The sequence below is a fragment of the Lithobates pipiens genome, unplaced genomic scaffold (genome assembly GCF_037356315.1).
Source record: "Lithobates pipiens isolate NorthernLeopardFrog02 unplaced genomic scaffold, aLitPip1_a1.2 Scaffold_13, whole genome shotgun sequence".
In the NCBI taxonomy this organism is placed as follows: domain Eukaryota; kingdom Metazoa; phylum Chordata; class Amphibia; order Anura; family Ranidae; genus Lithobates; species Lithobates pipiens.
The window spans coordinates 513,934,502-513,951,908 of record NW_027507718.1 but is presented as its reverse complement, the minus strand read 5'-3'; positions in this window follow the sequence as shown (position 1 = coordinate 513,951,908).

Here is a 17,407-nt window from a genome sequence, read left to right as displayed (position 1 = left end):
GGTAACGGTAAGCCCAATGAAACCAGTGGCTCCTTCGGGGGTTAGTGCTACAATAGGAATACAGTGATACCTCCGATTGCGAGTACCGTGGTTTACGAGCGTTTCGCCAAACTAGCTATTTTTTTTTTAAATCCTGACTCGGTTTGCGAGCGTTGTCTCACAAGACGCGCAGGATTCAAGCCAATGGGGTGTGCAGTACGCATTTGCGCGCACGGGGGGGGGGGCGCTGTTGACACTCGGAGCCACTCGGAAACACTCTGTTCCTGTGTGTCTATGAGCCTCTCCGAGTGTCTCCAAGTGCATCCGTGTAGCTCAGAGCGGTCTCCGAGTGTTTCCAAGTGTCTCCGTCGCTCCCTCCACCTCTGGCCACTAGTGGTACTGCATACAATAGCAGTGGCTGTGGAACGGATTATCTGAGTTTCCATAATTTCCTATGGGGAAACTCGATTTCATATACGAGTGCTTTGGACTACAAACATTCTTCTGGAACTAATTATGCTCGTAATCCAAGGTACCACTGTACAAGTTCAAAAAAATAAAAAATGTAAAAAAGGGACAGTGTAAAAATAAATAAATAAATAAATAAATAATAATTAAAAAAAAAAGTAAAGCGCCCACGTCCCCTACATAGGTCGCACGCGCGTATGTAAATGGTGTTTGCTCTAGACTTGTGCACAATCGAAAATTTTGTTTAATTTCGGATCGTTTTCATTCGTAAAATACATAATTTTGTTCTGTTACATTCGTTATGTTACGTTAATATGTTTTTGGATAATTTGTTGTTTCTGTAGAGCAGGGGTCTCAAACTGGTGGCCCTCCAGCTGTTGCAAAACTACAAGTCCCATGAGGCATTGCAAGGCTGACAGTTACAAGCATGGCTCCCACAGCCAGAGGCATGATGGGACTTGTAGTTTCCCAACAGCTCGAGGGCCGCTAGTTTGTTATATGCGCTATAATTTCGCTCGTACTCATTGAAATTCGCTATTTATGTATGTATATATATTCGTGATAATGATTCCTAGTTTGGAAAGTCGTTTGTTTATTGAATCTTTTAACACACACAATGACAATCTCTCTTCTCCTCGGCTCACATACAATACAACACCCTTCTCACTCAGTTCTCAGGAATACGCTTTGCCAGTAATCCAACCTCCGGCACAAAATTAACCGCTTGCCGACCGCCTCACGCCAATATACGTCGGCAGAAGGACTCGTACAGGCAAATTAACGTACCTGTACGTTGGCTCTTTACGAGGCGGCCAGCTCTGTGAGTCGGGGTCGTGGGTCCCACGGACTCAACCACCGATCGTCTCACGGGGGAGGAAGAATGGGAAGATGCTAATGTAAACAAGCATCTCCCCGTTCTGCCTACTGACAGGGTCACTGATCTCTGCTCCCTGTCATCGAGAGCAGAGATCAGAGACGTGTCACACGTAGCCACACCCCCCCCACAGTTAGAATCACTCCCTAGGACACACTTAACCCCTACACTGCCCCCTAGTGTTTAACCCCTTCACTGCCAGTGTCATTTACACAGGAATCAGTGCATTTGTATAGCACGGATTGCTGTATAAATGACAATGGTCCCAAAAATGTGTCAAAAATGTCCGATGTGATGTCGCAGTCATGATAAAAATCGCTGATCGCCACCAAATTTGAAAAAATAAAATAAAAAAAAATATATATATATATATATATATCAGTTTTTTTTTGCTAGAAAATTACTTAGAGCCCCTAAACATTATACATTTTTTTACCTAACACCCTAGAGAATAAAATGGTGGTCGTTGCAATACTTTCTGCCACACCGTATTTGCGCAGCGGTCTTACAAGCACACTTTTTTGAGAAAAAATACAAGATAATGTTACGGTGAGTAAATTGATACTCAACATGTCACGCTTCAAAATTGCGCCCGCACGTAGAATGGGGACAAGATTTTATCCTCAAAAATCTCCATAGGCGACGTTTAAGAAATTCTACAGGTTGCATGTTTTGAGTTACAGAGGAGATCTAGGGCTAGAATTATTGCTCTCGCTCTAACGATCGCGATGATGCCTCACATGTGTAGTTTGAACACTGTTTTCATATGCGGGCGCTACTCACGTATGCGTTCGCTTCTACGCGCCAGCTCGGCGGGACGGGACACTTTTTTTTTTCTTATTTATTTTATCTTTTATTTTTACACAGTTTATTTTTATTTTTTAACGCACTGTCACCGGTACAGTACAGCTTCCTCATTTGACTGGTGTTATGGTGATCAGGGACACTGATTGGCAACAGTATGTTAATAAAAAAATACACTTTTCATAGTTTTTTAAATGACAATTTTAACATTTTTAATTGTTTTGTTAACATCTTTTTTTACAATAAAATTGGTTTGAGTGTTAATATATCTTTTTTTTTTTACATGCTGTCACCAGTGCAATACAGCATTGTTATATGACTGGTGTGGCAGGGATAATGACTGGTGACTGTATATAAAAAAATAATAATAATCATTATTTATTAACATTTTTTTAATTAAAAATTTTTTGTTAACTTTTTTTTTACAATAAAATAATTTTTTGTTTTACAATTCTTATTACATACTGTCACCAGTGCAATACAGCTTCATCATATGACTGGTGTGGCGGTCAGGACTGGTGACATTATATAAAAAATAAAATAAAAAAAAGTTATATAATTTTTTATTACATTTTTTAAAACATTTTTTTATATTGCTTTGCAATATTATTATTTTTTTCACATATTTTAATCAGAATAGTTCTGTGATTGGCTACAGCTAATCACATGGTACAGGGTGCTGCGGTTTTATCCGGGTACCATGTGATAGCTGTGGGCCAATCATAGAATCACTGTATAGGAAGCACAGCTGTTACGAATGTAATTCATAGCAACTCATAGCGGCCGGGCACCACGAGCCGTAATCTGCTGTGTCCATAGGAGAGGAGCCTAACAGAAGCCCTAGTATAGCTCATGGCTGGGGTGAGCTAAGGTTTGGGCTGAACTCACTCGGGCCACCAGCTCAATCAACTGCGGCCGAGGAAATCCCTGCCCTGTCCATGACGTTGGTGACACCATATGACTTAATATGGCCAAATCTAGTCAATGGCATTGTCCTTAGCTCATCCATGACTCATGTTAATCCACATAAGAACTGTTTATCTGCATTTGCTATTTACTGTAAGTCACCAAAATCCACTAAAAGCTATTATGATCTTTTTGTTCTCTTTCAAATGCAGCTTTATGCATACCTCCTTAGACCCAGTATTTCCTGATTTGGCACCATCCACAAGCAGCTTTACTCTTCAAAAAGTGTACAGAAGTTGAATCCAATGCATTTTTTCTTCAGCTAATTGCAGTACAGAGGATTTTATTCCCCCCAATCTTTTAAAGTGTAAGAAGACAATGACTTTCCTGAGCCCTGCCTCTGCCAAGTACTAACACCGACTGAAGAAACATAGAAGAAATAGGGAATGGTATAGTGGGGACCGCGCTAACTAGCACTAAACAGGAGGGAGGGAGAGTAGGAGATACCAAATCACATTATTCCTTCAGTTAATTGCAGTACAGAGGATTTTTTTTCCCCAGTCTTTTAAAGTGTAAGAAGGCAATGACTTTCCTGAGCCCTGCCTCTGCCAAATACTAACACAGACTGAAGAAACATAGAAGAAATAGGGAATGGTATAGTGGGGACCACACTAACTAGCACTAAACATGAGGGAAGGAGAGTAGGAGATACCAAATCATATAGTTAACGAGTTGCAGTGGCCCAAACCTGCCACTAGTGGTCAGCATATTACAGAATAATAATAATCTGATGCTTATCAATACAAAACACACAGAAGAGTATCTCTTGTGGAACGTAGATGTTCTTCTAACTACGGCTTACCACACTAGGACTTGGACAGATGTGCGGCAGCCCATGCCATCCCTCAAAAAAAAAAAAAAAAAAGTGATCCCTGGCAGATATGCCTTTATGTTGCCTCCTGAGTACTCACCACTTATTTTAACCCTCAAAAAGCTAAACCACTGCATTGGCATGCATGTATGGTGGCATGGCCCACTTAAATGGGTCATGTTCGGCGGTGGTTGAGGTGGCATTTGTACAGGCTTGAACAGCTGCATTCAAACCTGGGAGCCAGTGCTTTAAATAAGCCTGACCCAAGGTGGCTGCCAGAGTCACATGGAGCAACAGCATCCAACCGGATCGCTTTCCAGTAAGCTCGGAAACCATAGAGAAACCAGGTTCCTCCAGACTTTCTTTACAGCTGCAGAGCTGCTGCAGTTGAGCGCCACCTGCAGTGGAGAACTTAAACTGCACCTGCCTACAAACGGCTTGCTTTTACAGCCCGCTGGTCGCCGTGTGTATGAGCCCTTACAGACTACATATGGAACGAATATGAAGGCCGATACTTTACTCTCAACTTATGATTGATATCCAGGGGATAGACAAACACGCCCAAAACATTCAACATCTTTTATTAGATCTAGAAAATTGAAGATTTAATTATAACTCCACTTATGTCCAGTTATGGATCCCAGCGATTTAAATTGACTTTGCATGCAATGGATGGAAATTGTTCATATGCGATTTGCTGGATAAGCTAAATATTGGAACCAATTCACAGAGTGACGTCATTGTGTGCTCGCCCTTTGATATCACAATTGGCAATGACTCAACTTTCCATAGGCAAGCTTATGTGGACTACCATGAGCTATTGTCTAGGGGCTCTCTGAAAGTGGAGCTTTTTCTTATATTTTTAAATGTTTTTAACACAAAGTGGTCAGTTTTGGCGATTAGAACAAGAATCTTTTGTAAAAATTGTTTTTTTTACTTGCGCTAAATATTGTTGTAATATGCTAAAATATGTTGAAAAAAGTTCCATATTAATATTAGATATATTATTAGAATAAGCATCTTTTGCACAAGAAATATATATTTTTTTTGTAGTATATGTGTGTGTGTGAATATATTGTGATAATTTAGATGCAACTTTCTAATGCAAGCTTAGGTGGGCTAACATAGCTAGAGTAGTATACTAGGAGTTATCTTAACGTGGACTTTATTTTTCTTCTTCTTTTTTTTTAAAATGGAAAATGAAAATTAAAAATGAAAAAAAAAAAAATGCTAAATGGTCAATTTTGGCTATTAAAACAAGAATCTTTGGGAAAAAATGTTTTTGTTGTTTTTGTGTATATACCGTAAATATGATTGTGATATCCTAAATGCTTTTGAAAAGGCAAATATTAATATTTTTTACAAATTGTATAACAATAATAATTATGATATAGATATGTATGAATATGTATAATTGAATTTTTTTTTATAAAATATATATATATGTATGTATGTATGTATATATATATATATATATATATATATATATATATATATATACACACACACACACTATATTACCAAAAGTATTGGGATACCTGTCTTTACACAGGCAGGAAAATAATAATTAAATGGAGAATGAGACTAATACCGCGTACAAACGATCAGACTATCCGACGGACTTTGCAGCGGAGGTCCGCCGGACTTTCCGAAACGAGTGGACCTACCCACACATGACAGGACTTTTCCGGACTATGGCGGGAGTCCGTCTGACTTTTGAAATTAACGTACTTGCCCACACACGGAGTAAAGTTCATTCATTTTGAGCGTGACTCCAGGTAGACGGAACTATCGAAATACATACCAGGTGATGGGGCTCGCGAGGTGTCAACCTCGCTGATGGAGGCGGCGACATTCACTTCCTTCACTAGTTCCGTCTACCTGGAGCCACGTTCAAAATGAACAGACTTTTCTCCGTGTGTGGGCAAGTCCGTTAATTTCAAAAGTCCGGCAGACTAGCACACAGACGGGCAGATTGACTCAACAGTCCGGCGGACAATTTTGAGTCCAAACTTCTTTCTAAGTCCGCCAGACTTTTGGAAAGAAAAAGTCCGCCGGAGCCCACACACGGGTGGATTGTCCGAGTCCGCCAGACCAAGTCCGCCGGATAATCTGATCATGTGTACGCAGCATTAGAAGTTAATTAAGGCAGATTAGAATAAATTAACCACTTGCCGCCCGCCCTATTACAAATAGACGGCGGCAAAGTGGTTTCATAATCCTGACCGGACGTCATATGACGTGATCAGGATTATGAGCCGCTGCGTGCCCCCGGGGGCGCGCATCGCGGCGATCGTTGTTGCGGGGTGTCAGTCTGACACCCGGCAACTACGATCTCGGTAAAGAGTCTCCGACGGAGACTCTTTACCACGTGATCAGCCGTGTCCAATCACGGCTGATCACAGTGTAAATGGGAAGAGCCGGTGATCGGCTTTTCCTCACTCGCGTCTGTCAGACGCGAGTAGAGGAGAGCCGATCGGCTGCTCCTCTGACAGGGGGGGTCTGTGCTGATCGATTATCAGCACAGCCCCCCCGAGGATGCCCACACTGGACCACCAGGGACGCCACCAGACCACCAGGGATGCCCAGCGGAGGTAATCCTCCAGGGATGCCAGTCAGGCACAATGGATGCCAATCAGTGCCCATAATGGATGGCAATCAGTGCCCATAATAGATGGCAATCAGTGCCCACAATGGGCATCACTGATTGGCATGCATTATTGTTTGGCACTGATTGGCATCCATTAGTACAGTATAACACCTGTGTTGCTAATGAGTGCCCACCTGTGCCGCCTATCAGTGCCCACCTGTGCCGCCCATCTGTGCCGCCTACCCATGCCCATCTGTGCCGCCTACCCATGCCCATCTGTGCCACCCATCCATGCCAATCCGTGCCAGCTATCAGTGCCAATTTGTGCCACCTATCAGTGTCCATCCGTGTCGCCTATCAGTGTCGCCTATCAGTGCCGCCTATCAGTGTCCATCAATGCCACCTCATCAGTGCCACTTCATTGGTGCCCATCAGTGCCGCCTTATCAGTGCCCATTAGTGTAGCCCCATCAGTGCCCATCCGTGAAGGAGAAAACGTACTTATTTACAAAGTTTTGAAACTGAAACAAAAAAAAACATTTTTTTTTTCAAAATTTTCGGTATTTTTTTATTTGTAGCACAAAAAATAAAAACCGCAGAGGTGATCAAATACCACCAAAAGAAAGCTCTATTTGTGGGAAAAAAATGATAAAAATTTCATTTGGGTACAGTGTAGCATGACCGCGCAATTGTCATTCAAAGTGCGACAGCGCTGAAAGCTCAAAATTGGTCTGGGCAGGAAGGTGTTTAAGTGCCCTGTATTGAAGTGGTTAAGGGTTAATGAGGGGTTAAACAGAGGAACCTTTATTAATATAGTTTTATTACAAACATGACTAAAACCAGTAACAACACATGGCAAGTCATTGAGTTTTGTTGAACATCTCCATTATGGTGGTCAAATATAGAAGGTTGCGGTTGAACAGAGATTGAATAGTCATATGTTATCCCGACATGTTTCGCCTTATGGCTTCATCAGGGGATATAAGTGTCAACAAAAGATTACTAGAAACACTAAACAAAAACAAAAAATACTTTGTAAGAAAATACATAAAAAATAAACACATCACATTAAACAGAGATCATTTGCCAAAGTTCACCAAAGTTCAAAAAATGCCTCTAAACTCAACTGCCTAGAAACAAGTGTAAACGACCCTGTGTACATGTACTAATAAGATAACATAGAGTGGTGTTCAGGGGCAGATGAAAAAAAACTCCCAACTGCTTCTAAACATCTGTTTAGCAGCAGCAGTGTACATGAGGCCTTCGTTTCTAGATTAGAAGGGAATCAGTGTCAGGGTTATAGGGAGATTAATATTGGGGTTACAGGGAAGGTTAATTAAAGCCTCAAAGTAGTGCATGGCTTGCTGGCCCTACCTGCACTAAAAAACTACGCACACTGATCTCCCAACACTGAAAGCTTACATACTTTAGACCAAGTCTCTCCCAGCAGGACTACAACTCTGAAAAACTCTTAATACCTGTAAATGAATAACCATGCGCCAATCACCAGAGGCAGGACAGACGCAAAGCCCCCTGAGAATGTCCACATGTTACTTTGACTCCTGTTTAGTCTTTTAACCTTGCCAGGATGTGTTTAGGATGTTGGAGGAGATAGAATCACCTAGAAAAGGAAACATGAAGAAACATACTAACTTCATCTATATACAATAGTCTCTTGGGTGTGATCTGAACTCGGCACCCCGGAGGTGGAAGGTAAGACCATCACTTTGTGGCATGGTTCATAATTGAAACCTTTATCGTGAAACTTTAGGGTTCTTTTAAGGCCTCTGATTTCTTGCGTAAATTTTTTTTTTTGCATCTCTGACAATACCGCGCTCACAGACCAGACAAGACAGATCTCAGCAAATGTCAAGGATGAATGTAAAAGCCAAATAAAGTAGAGAGTGAAAGGAACAAAACAACATAATTGAAATTGATAGAGAAAAGGAACAAGACCCTCTGACCTCCCCAGCGATTTCATGTCATTACCTAATAAGTGAGATTTAAGAGCCTATTTCCACCATACAGACATTACATCAGTGGAATGATTTTTCTCAACATCGCTGCTTTGATCAGGCAACAAACCTTCATTAAAGTCCCTTCCTGTTCTCTATCAGTGGGCTGGCTTCCATCTTGTCGCATTGCTGCAAACCCATTTCACGACAGCCACCAGGATGTCCTACGTCACCTAAAAAAATATATATATACAAACTCCTTCATCTCACAACGCTACCACTACAGTATTATAAACAATTGTTCCTGGGGATCAGGAAGGAATATTTTTCTACCACTGAAGTGTAGCACCCTCCTGGTGTAGTGTAAAATTTAGTTGGCTCCTCTGTAATCAGTGAAACAAGGGTCAATTATTTAGGCTGCTCAGTAGTGTCTCATAGGCTGCTTCTCTTATTACTTCCCACTGTATTCTAGACTTAAAGTAGGAGGGAGAACAGAGTGGGTAGCCTTTATATTTTTGGGACTCCAGCCAATCCCTGTGGATGTGTGCCCAGTAGGTGGATGGAGAGCCCTTAAAAAGTCTGAGGCAGTAGGTACGAAGTTCCTGGGCCTATCCCTGTTGGAGGAGACCCCTGTGCTGGGGAGGTGTGGTCGAGCTTGCATTTGCACCACGCATGCTCCTTCATCAGACATACGCAAGCTCGACCACACCTCCCGTCCATCACCACTGACATGCTTGTTGCGTGACCATCTTCAGCCTCAGAGCCTCTGGAACCACTGGAGCCGCCGGGAACTACTGACCACCACCGCTGGCCATCTCGACTACAGAAGCCCAAGCTGCTTATGCCATGCACGTTATATCTCACCAAAATGTGAGTTGATCTTACTTTTATTAAACATTGAATTTTAACTGGCATACTGCACTCAGAGTGGCACCACTCCTCTCTCTCTCTCAGCCCTATCCACAGAGTCGCTTCTTCTCTCTACAGCTGGCTGTCCACACTCTTACAGACTAGAACCTCTAAACCCTGGTCTGGTCTTAGCAGTGAATTAATTTGCCTACTGCCACACCTGGACCTTGGAACTATTTCCATATGGCACTAGCTGCGTTTCTCCATCTTTTGGAATTTTAATCTCAATAAAGATTGACTTCCAAGTCCAAGCAAGGCAGATGTGATTCCAAGGTTGTCTGCATTGATAGTGGAGGAAGACTTCTTCTTTTAACACGAATAAGCCTCAGGTATAATGCTCAGTTATGCTCACTACGTTCGCAATTGTTGGCCAACATTTGTGTGACCGTGTGTAACTTGCAAGACAAGTTTGAGCCAACACCCTTCAGACAAATTTCTACGGTTTTGTTGGCGGAAAGTCTGATCGTGTGTACGAGGCATAAGAGTTAGGCTACCACACAAATATTGCTTCTTGGATTTAATGTGTAGCCAGTACAGAGGAGTTGGGAATATTCAAGGGTATCAGATTAGCACAGGGAATGACCTATCCAGAGACCACCCAGGCGGATAAATAGTCAGCTTGTTTTTACCATGAAATAGTTTAACTATGGAGGCTGTCATTGAGAAAAACCACCAACTCATCACAAAATTCACTACTTTACCTCCTGAGTCTACATGTAAAGGCCTTTGTGTATTTCTTAGCATTTATGCCCCCGGGAGCCTCACATAAATTTATTTTCGATCCATAGCTGAGAAAGGAGACCAAGTCACGTAAATGTCATATTTGGTTTTCCTCCTATACAGCAGAATAATTATAATCATAACATTATACAAGTCTTTCTATGGCCGTAATATAATAGTCTGGATTTTTAGAGATATTTTCTCCTATTTACTTTTTTTTTTTAAATGAAAGCCCCAAGTTAATTTTTTTCTACCTTTACTTGAATATTCCACCCGTAAGATATCCCTGCCAAACCTCCCGACCCTGTTTCTGCCCTCTTGGAGTTTTGGGTGTTTCAGCCCACCTTTATGTGTTCTGAATCCTCCTATTACATTCTACATAATATAAACTAGTGATCCTAGAGGCCCTACACGATGGGCAAAGCAGATGTGTAAACCCAGGAATTTAGCACAGTTTTGGATAGGGTAGCAAGGGATTAGATTCACTCTCTCTGTTTATCTTGGTAACCACTGTCACTATACCTTAAAATAGGGGGGAAATCCTACATTTAGAATATTCATCAGAACAAGAATTGGGGAGATATCTTCCAATGTCCCAGTGACAAATAGAGGACTTTTCTTCACTTTGCCTCCTCATTTTTCCTCAGATTTTCTTTCTGTTGTGTCTATGGGAAAGGAACTAAAGGGAGATCTTCCCGGTCTCCACGGGACAGGAACCAGGGAGATCACTCCCAAGAGACACAAACAGAAATAAAAAACAAAAAAAAACTGATGGGGATTTTAGCAGGTAGAAGATAAGGCCCCATAAAAGTCAACTGGAATGCAAAAGCATCATGGTGCAGGTTCCTACAGCTTAGGAGTAGGTCAAATGCAGACCATGTGGGCTTATTGCTACAGCTTAGAATAAGCCATCTGGGTCCCAGCTCCATCAAGAGATAGGGAACACACCTCCAGAGTCCTTTAAAGCAGTGCAGGAAGTCTACAGAGAATTCTACCTGGAGGCATTCTGTACAGAGACTGGCTGTTACTACAAGAGAACATTAAAATACCCAGGGCTGTCTGTTAAATGGAAGTTCTGAGTTGTACTCAGTCGATTTGATGTTGACATATACTGTCTTTGGCTAATTGACCTACATGTCTTACCCAAGTTTTACCGTTGGCTACATTGTAAGTAGGCACCATGCTGGGTGTATGTTTTTCTAAAATAACGCATGCCTTCTTGTATTTTCTGTTGGAAATGATTGAAATCAATAAAACTGTCAGTTTTCAAAAATACACGGTGAGTACTAGCCTTAAATATCCTAGAGACTGTCCTTGTCACCTTTGGTGGAGCTCACTTCAGTTTGCCGACTCAGGCTATATCTTTGCAAAGGGGTCCCCTAAGTTATAGTTCACCAGATACTCAACACAAGAGGGTGCTTGCACCCTGAAGAAGCAGAAGAGTTACAGGTGCCCTCCTTTATATTTCTACTTGGCTCACCCACACCCTACCCAAGTTAAACCAGCAAATAAACTGAAAAAATACATGTTTGGACTGTTTTCTTAGTTGAGTGACTGAATTCCTGTCTGCCTGGCTGCCATGTGCCCTACAGAGAATGGAACCCAAGATAATACAGACAGCCGGTCTGGGGTCTGTGCTATTGTCAGGATGCTCGTTCTGCAGGTGCTCATTCTTATAGAGCAGGTGCTCATTCACATTCAATAAATGCTCATTCCCGTTCAGCAAATGCTAATTCTTTTGCGCATGTGCAGAGTCACCAGCATAGACCACATGCGCACACATGTAGCCGTGTGCACGCATCCACAGATTCTGGCACCGAGCAGCCTATTTAAACTGAGAGTCTGCCTGGCTTCAGTGCTGCATTGTCTTTAGCTTTGGTTACTGTGTTCCTGATTCTAGTTCATGTCTGTTAACCTTGTTCCTGACCTGGCTACGTCTGTCACCTCTCTTGGATCGCCACTGACTGCTATATCTGCTTCTCACTTATGTTAGTGACCCGGCTTGGATTTATAATTACATCTCTGCTTCCTGATTTGGTACCCTACTGCCAGCATGTTAGCAACTTCTGCCTGTCCCTGACCTTGAGCTTTATACTGACTCTGCACCTGTTTGTCTGGCTCCCGCTGAGCAAGGCTTGTGACCAGACTCCACACCATCATTGTCTCCAAGCTACAGCTTACTCCTAGAGCTCCCAGGCAGCTGTGCTCTTAAAGAGGATACAAACCCTGATGGGTTTACTTCCTCTTTGTCTCCCTGCAAAGGTAAAGCATAATGGGCTACTATGCATCGCATAGTAGCCCATTATGTGTCACTTACCTGACACATAATGGGCTACTATGCATCGCATAGTAGCCCATTATGTGTCACTTACCTGACACAGGAGCCAGCGATGTCACCGCTGTCCCCTATAGTCCGGAGTGTCCATCTTCTTCCGGGTATCGCTGCTCCGGCCACTCACAGCGCCAGAGCAGCGATGACATCACTCCCGCGCATGCGCATGGGAGCCACCACTAACCGTTGGCAGCGGCATGCTGCTAACAGCGATAGTGCACCTGCGTGCCGCTGTCTACGGCGCATGTGCCGCAGCCAGCTGTCACTGTCTTTTAGTAAATATCTCCTAAACCGTGTAGGTTTAGGAGATATTTCTTGGACCTACAGGTAAGCCTAGATTAAGGCTTACCTGTAGGTCAAAGTGGTTTGTAAGGGTTTACAACCACTTTAATCTGCCCTAGCAGGCCCTGTCTCCACTACCAGGGGTGTTTGGATGGGAATTGAGCAAAAGGCCACCCTCATCACCTGGGGCTACACAGTCAGGTAAGTGACAGCTACATTAGTAATCTAAGAAGCATTTTAGACTGGTGTCAAATGGAAGCTAAATTCATCTGAAATTAAGCTATGTATATTTTCCCACCAACACACAAGTAACATGTCCCAGTACCTATTGAGGCTACATTACAAAAAGACACATTAGCATTACTGCATTGGCTAATGCCAGATTCTGTACATTTAGCAATTAGCACTAAAAGGTTCCCATTAACATAAAAATGTAATTTAGCTCTACCTCAGTTACAGCATGCCATCTGGAGGAATGGTGTACTTTTGACTTCCTCAAGTTGACCAAGCTCCCAAGAGAACCCAAAGACAATCAGTCAAAGGGAAACACCATACTACTCTGTTTTATGGCAATCTTAACATCAAGCCTTTCTCAGCTTTTTTTTTTTTTTTTACCCTAGAGGAACCCTTGAAACAATTTTCAGGTCTTGGGGAACCCCATGGAAAATTAAATAAGTAGGGACAGTGGAAAGAATGTCCCATACATTGGTTAGTTATAGGAATGTCACCCTTACAGACAGCTAAATAGATCATTGGTAACATGTTTCTGGCTCTGCCAAGTGGTATTGGACCCTGAATTATGCAGATACCATCAGGTGAGAGGTCAATCAGCCTCTAGCAACTCGAGGGTGGCACAGAACCTTGGCTGAAAAAGGCTACTCTGACATGCCACGTTGCCACCCATGACTGAAATTCCCTCTCTCAAACTTGGTTTATTAGCTAAGTAACCTCAGCCTTATTTCCAAATCCTTGCTACATTTTTCGGGCTTTGGTTTTGTAAGATTTACTAAACTATGATTATAGTCTGTTAAGGCGTTGACTTATGGATTTCCATTCTAGCTGTTCTTTCATTCAGCAGCTTCTCATTATAAAACACTCTTTAGCTTTTTAATTAGTTTGGAATTTGTTGCTATCACTTGAACATGTTCTGTATTTACTTAGCCCAGTGCGGATAACAAATGATGATTGCAATGACACCCAGACACTATGTAACAGGAGCCTAGTCTGACATTGTTCCTCCTGCTCACTGGGCCTCCATCTGACTCAACTCTAGCGGCAGGGAAGGGCAAGAGAAGTGACATCAGTCAGCAGCCTTAGACGCAAGTGACAATTTTAGCTCATTACAAAATATTTTATTAGTGGGATGGTTTTCCTTGCCATCATTTAACACTGTGTGAGTCTCCTGTAATGTTGACTTCTATTCTTCTCCACTAGAAAAGTTTACTGTGAAACATTTTCTTTAGGTCTTGTGTTTATGAGTTTTAACAGGGCTGCTTAGCATTCTCAAGGGATCCTCGCAAAGTTAGTTGTGGATCTTCGATCTCTTCACAGATCCCAGGGCCTTATTGTTGAATGATCATTATTAGTATATTGTTCAAAAGATAAAACAAAATATTGTGAAGGGGTTATATGTAGCATACTGTGTCCCCACCAGTCACACCACTCCTGGGCACCTGTCAGGGCTGGGCTCAGCCCTTCCTTCTCTGAGCTGGCCGCTCAGCTGTCGGCTAATTGCCAGCTCTTATCTCTCCACAGTTACTCAGCTGTTGATGATATACTGCTCGTCAGTCCTACCTACTTAAGCTGTTCAGTCCAGAGGTTCTCTGCCTTCGCCTTGGTCTGGTCAACATCACAGAAACTGGGATCCTGTTCAAGACTTGCTTTTCTGACATCCGTTCTGGCTCCAGATCCTGCTAGCTGTTCCACTACATTGATCCCTGACTTCTGGCTTGTCAGACTATCCGTTACGGTTACTGAACTTTGGCTATGTTTTGACTAAGTTTGTTCTTTTTACTTTTATTGTTAAACAAGTGTGATTTAACTGTACTTCTGTCTCAGACTGATTTCATGGTTTCTGACCGGCCCTCTCCCCCTGTCCTCCTCTCCCGAACTTCTTCCCCTAGTCAAACTGCTCTTCTCCTACACGTTCATTTTCACTTATATCCTTTCAAACAGCTCCTCTCCCTTCCAACACTGGCTACCAGGGATTGTTGGTATGAATGGGTTTGTTTATCTTCAGAACCAATCATAATGTAGGAATGGGTTTGAAGGTACTACACCATTTAAATGAATAAGATTAAAAAGAAAGGAGCGCCTGGTGTCCAGAGAAATGTGACTTCTAAAATACGGTTCGTGGACGTTTATTAAAAATTAGCAGGATGCTGGCTTTAGTTGAATAGCCAGCCTATACAACTAAAGCTGGCATCCTGCCATTCAGAAACCTTGATCGAATATAACCACTCATGGGAATTCTTCCCACCAAATAGTAAACAGCAACAGCCCTAAAGCCTAGTCCCCCGAATTGTGTTGTCCACGAACCATATGTTAGAAGTCACATTTCTATGGACACCGGGTGCTCCTTTCTTTTTAGCTAATGCCCCGTACACGCAATCGGACTTTCCGACAACAAAACCGTGGATGTTGGCTCCAACTTGTCTTGCATACACACAGCCACACAAATGTTGGCCAAAAATTACAAACGTGGGAACGTGGTGACGTACAACATATACGACAAGCTGATAAAAAGGAAGTTCAAAAGCCAGTGCGGCTCCTTCTGCTTGGTTCTGAGCATGCATGAACTTTTGTGCATCGGACTTGTGTACACACGATCGGAAATTCCGACAATAGTTTTGTTGGTGGAAAATTTGAGAACCTGCTATCAAACATTTGTTGGTGGAAAGTCCGACAGCAAATGTTCGATGGAGCATACACACGGTTGGACTTTCAGCCAACAAGCTCACATCCAACATTTGTTATCGGAAAATCTGATCACGTGTACAGGGCATTAGTCTACAAATTGAAACAATCTTAAAGCAGAGTTCCACCCAAAAGTGGAACTTCAACGTATTCGTCTCCTCCCCCTCTTCAGTGCCACATTTGACGCCTTTCGGGAGAGGGGGAATGGGGACCTATTTTTGACAGGTTCCCCTCCCCACCTCCGGAGACGGTGCCCCAGAAAGTTTGGAAAGTTCGGCTCCCCTCCTCCTTCCTCCGCCGCCTTGTCAATTAGGAGGCGCAGCGCGCTTTGTGCATGCACAGTAGGGAACAGGCTGTGAAGCGGTTCCCTTCCCTGTGAAGCCTCTGCTTTAAGGTCGCACAGAAAAGGCAGCAGCAGTGGCCTATCACCACCATCCATCTCACTGGGCACTATCCACCAGAAGGCATTCCTTCCCTTTTGCCAACACGAATACCCACTCAGGACCGGCAGTGACCAATCAAGGCGGTTCAGTCTCCAACACAAACAGATGAATTAGGGAAAATAGTGACTCATCAATGTGAGTGCTATGAATGGATTTGTTTACAAGCAAAAATCTGTTCATAATTGTGAAAAAAAAATGTTATACAAATAAAAAAAAAAAAAAAAAATTGAATATGATATGCAAAAATGCAATGCAATTATTTAATAAAATAATTATATCTCCTTTAGAATTTTTTGATAACTTTTTGAAGTAAAATATTTTACAGAACAAAAAAAAAAAAAAAAACAGTCTGAATAGCTACATTAAAAATGTACAGAGACATTAACACGAGCATGTGCACAGTGTTAAAAATGCAGTGTTGCATTTTTTGAATCCCTTTTTGGCCTATTTTTTTTTCTTTAATGATTGTATTAACTACTGCTTAATTAATATACAAAAATGATAGAAGGAAAATATATATATATTTTTTTTTTTTTACACCGATAAGCATCCTCTCACACTGATATGTTTTTCCTGCGTTTTTACCTTGCCATAAAAATGCAGCAAAAATGTTTCCCTTTAAATCCTATGGGACATTTTTACACCACTGTGCTGTGGGTGTGGTGTGTTTTGAAAAGTCCTCCATGCTGCATCTTTAGTACGGTTTTGAAAACCTCACCAAAAAATGCAGCTTTCCATTGAAATGACTGGAAATCGCCATAAAATCACAGTAAAAACTAACCTGCGATCTGCGTTTTTGGTGTGTTTTTGAGTCCATTTTTTCACAGGTGCAGGCGGCCAAAAGAAAGCACCAGAAACGCAATCTGAAACACAGCAAAATCGCGGTCAAAATGCATACGTGTTTATACCGTGATTTGGTGCAGAGCAATGTGAAAGGGACCTAAGGAGCATACCAATCCATCTCCTGATAGAACAGGGCCTAGGAGGCACTCTGCACATCCACAGTTTGGTGTGTATTTGTAGAGAGTATTTTTTTTCTTGGTAGGGTTTATGTGATCAGCACAGGGCCAATCAGCACTGCTCATACAGAGGGTGAGAGGTCCTTCAGCTTCATAGGACGGTCAGAAGAGAATGAACAAGCTTAACTACAAGCTTTAACCAGTGCTCTGCTGGTATGGTTGCCACCTTTGCTTAAAAGCCAAACCCAAACACTTTAGGGTGCCCCAAGGAGAGTAGGAATGTGGTGGGCATAGCATGCCACAGTGAACAGTGGGTGTAGCCAAACTGCTCTTGCTGACATCATCGCCCTGCCCCCCCCCCCCCCCCAGTGGAGCTGAACCTGCCCCCAGACAGCCGTCC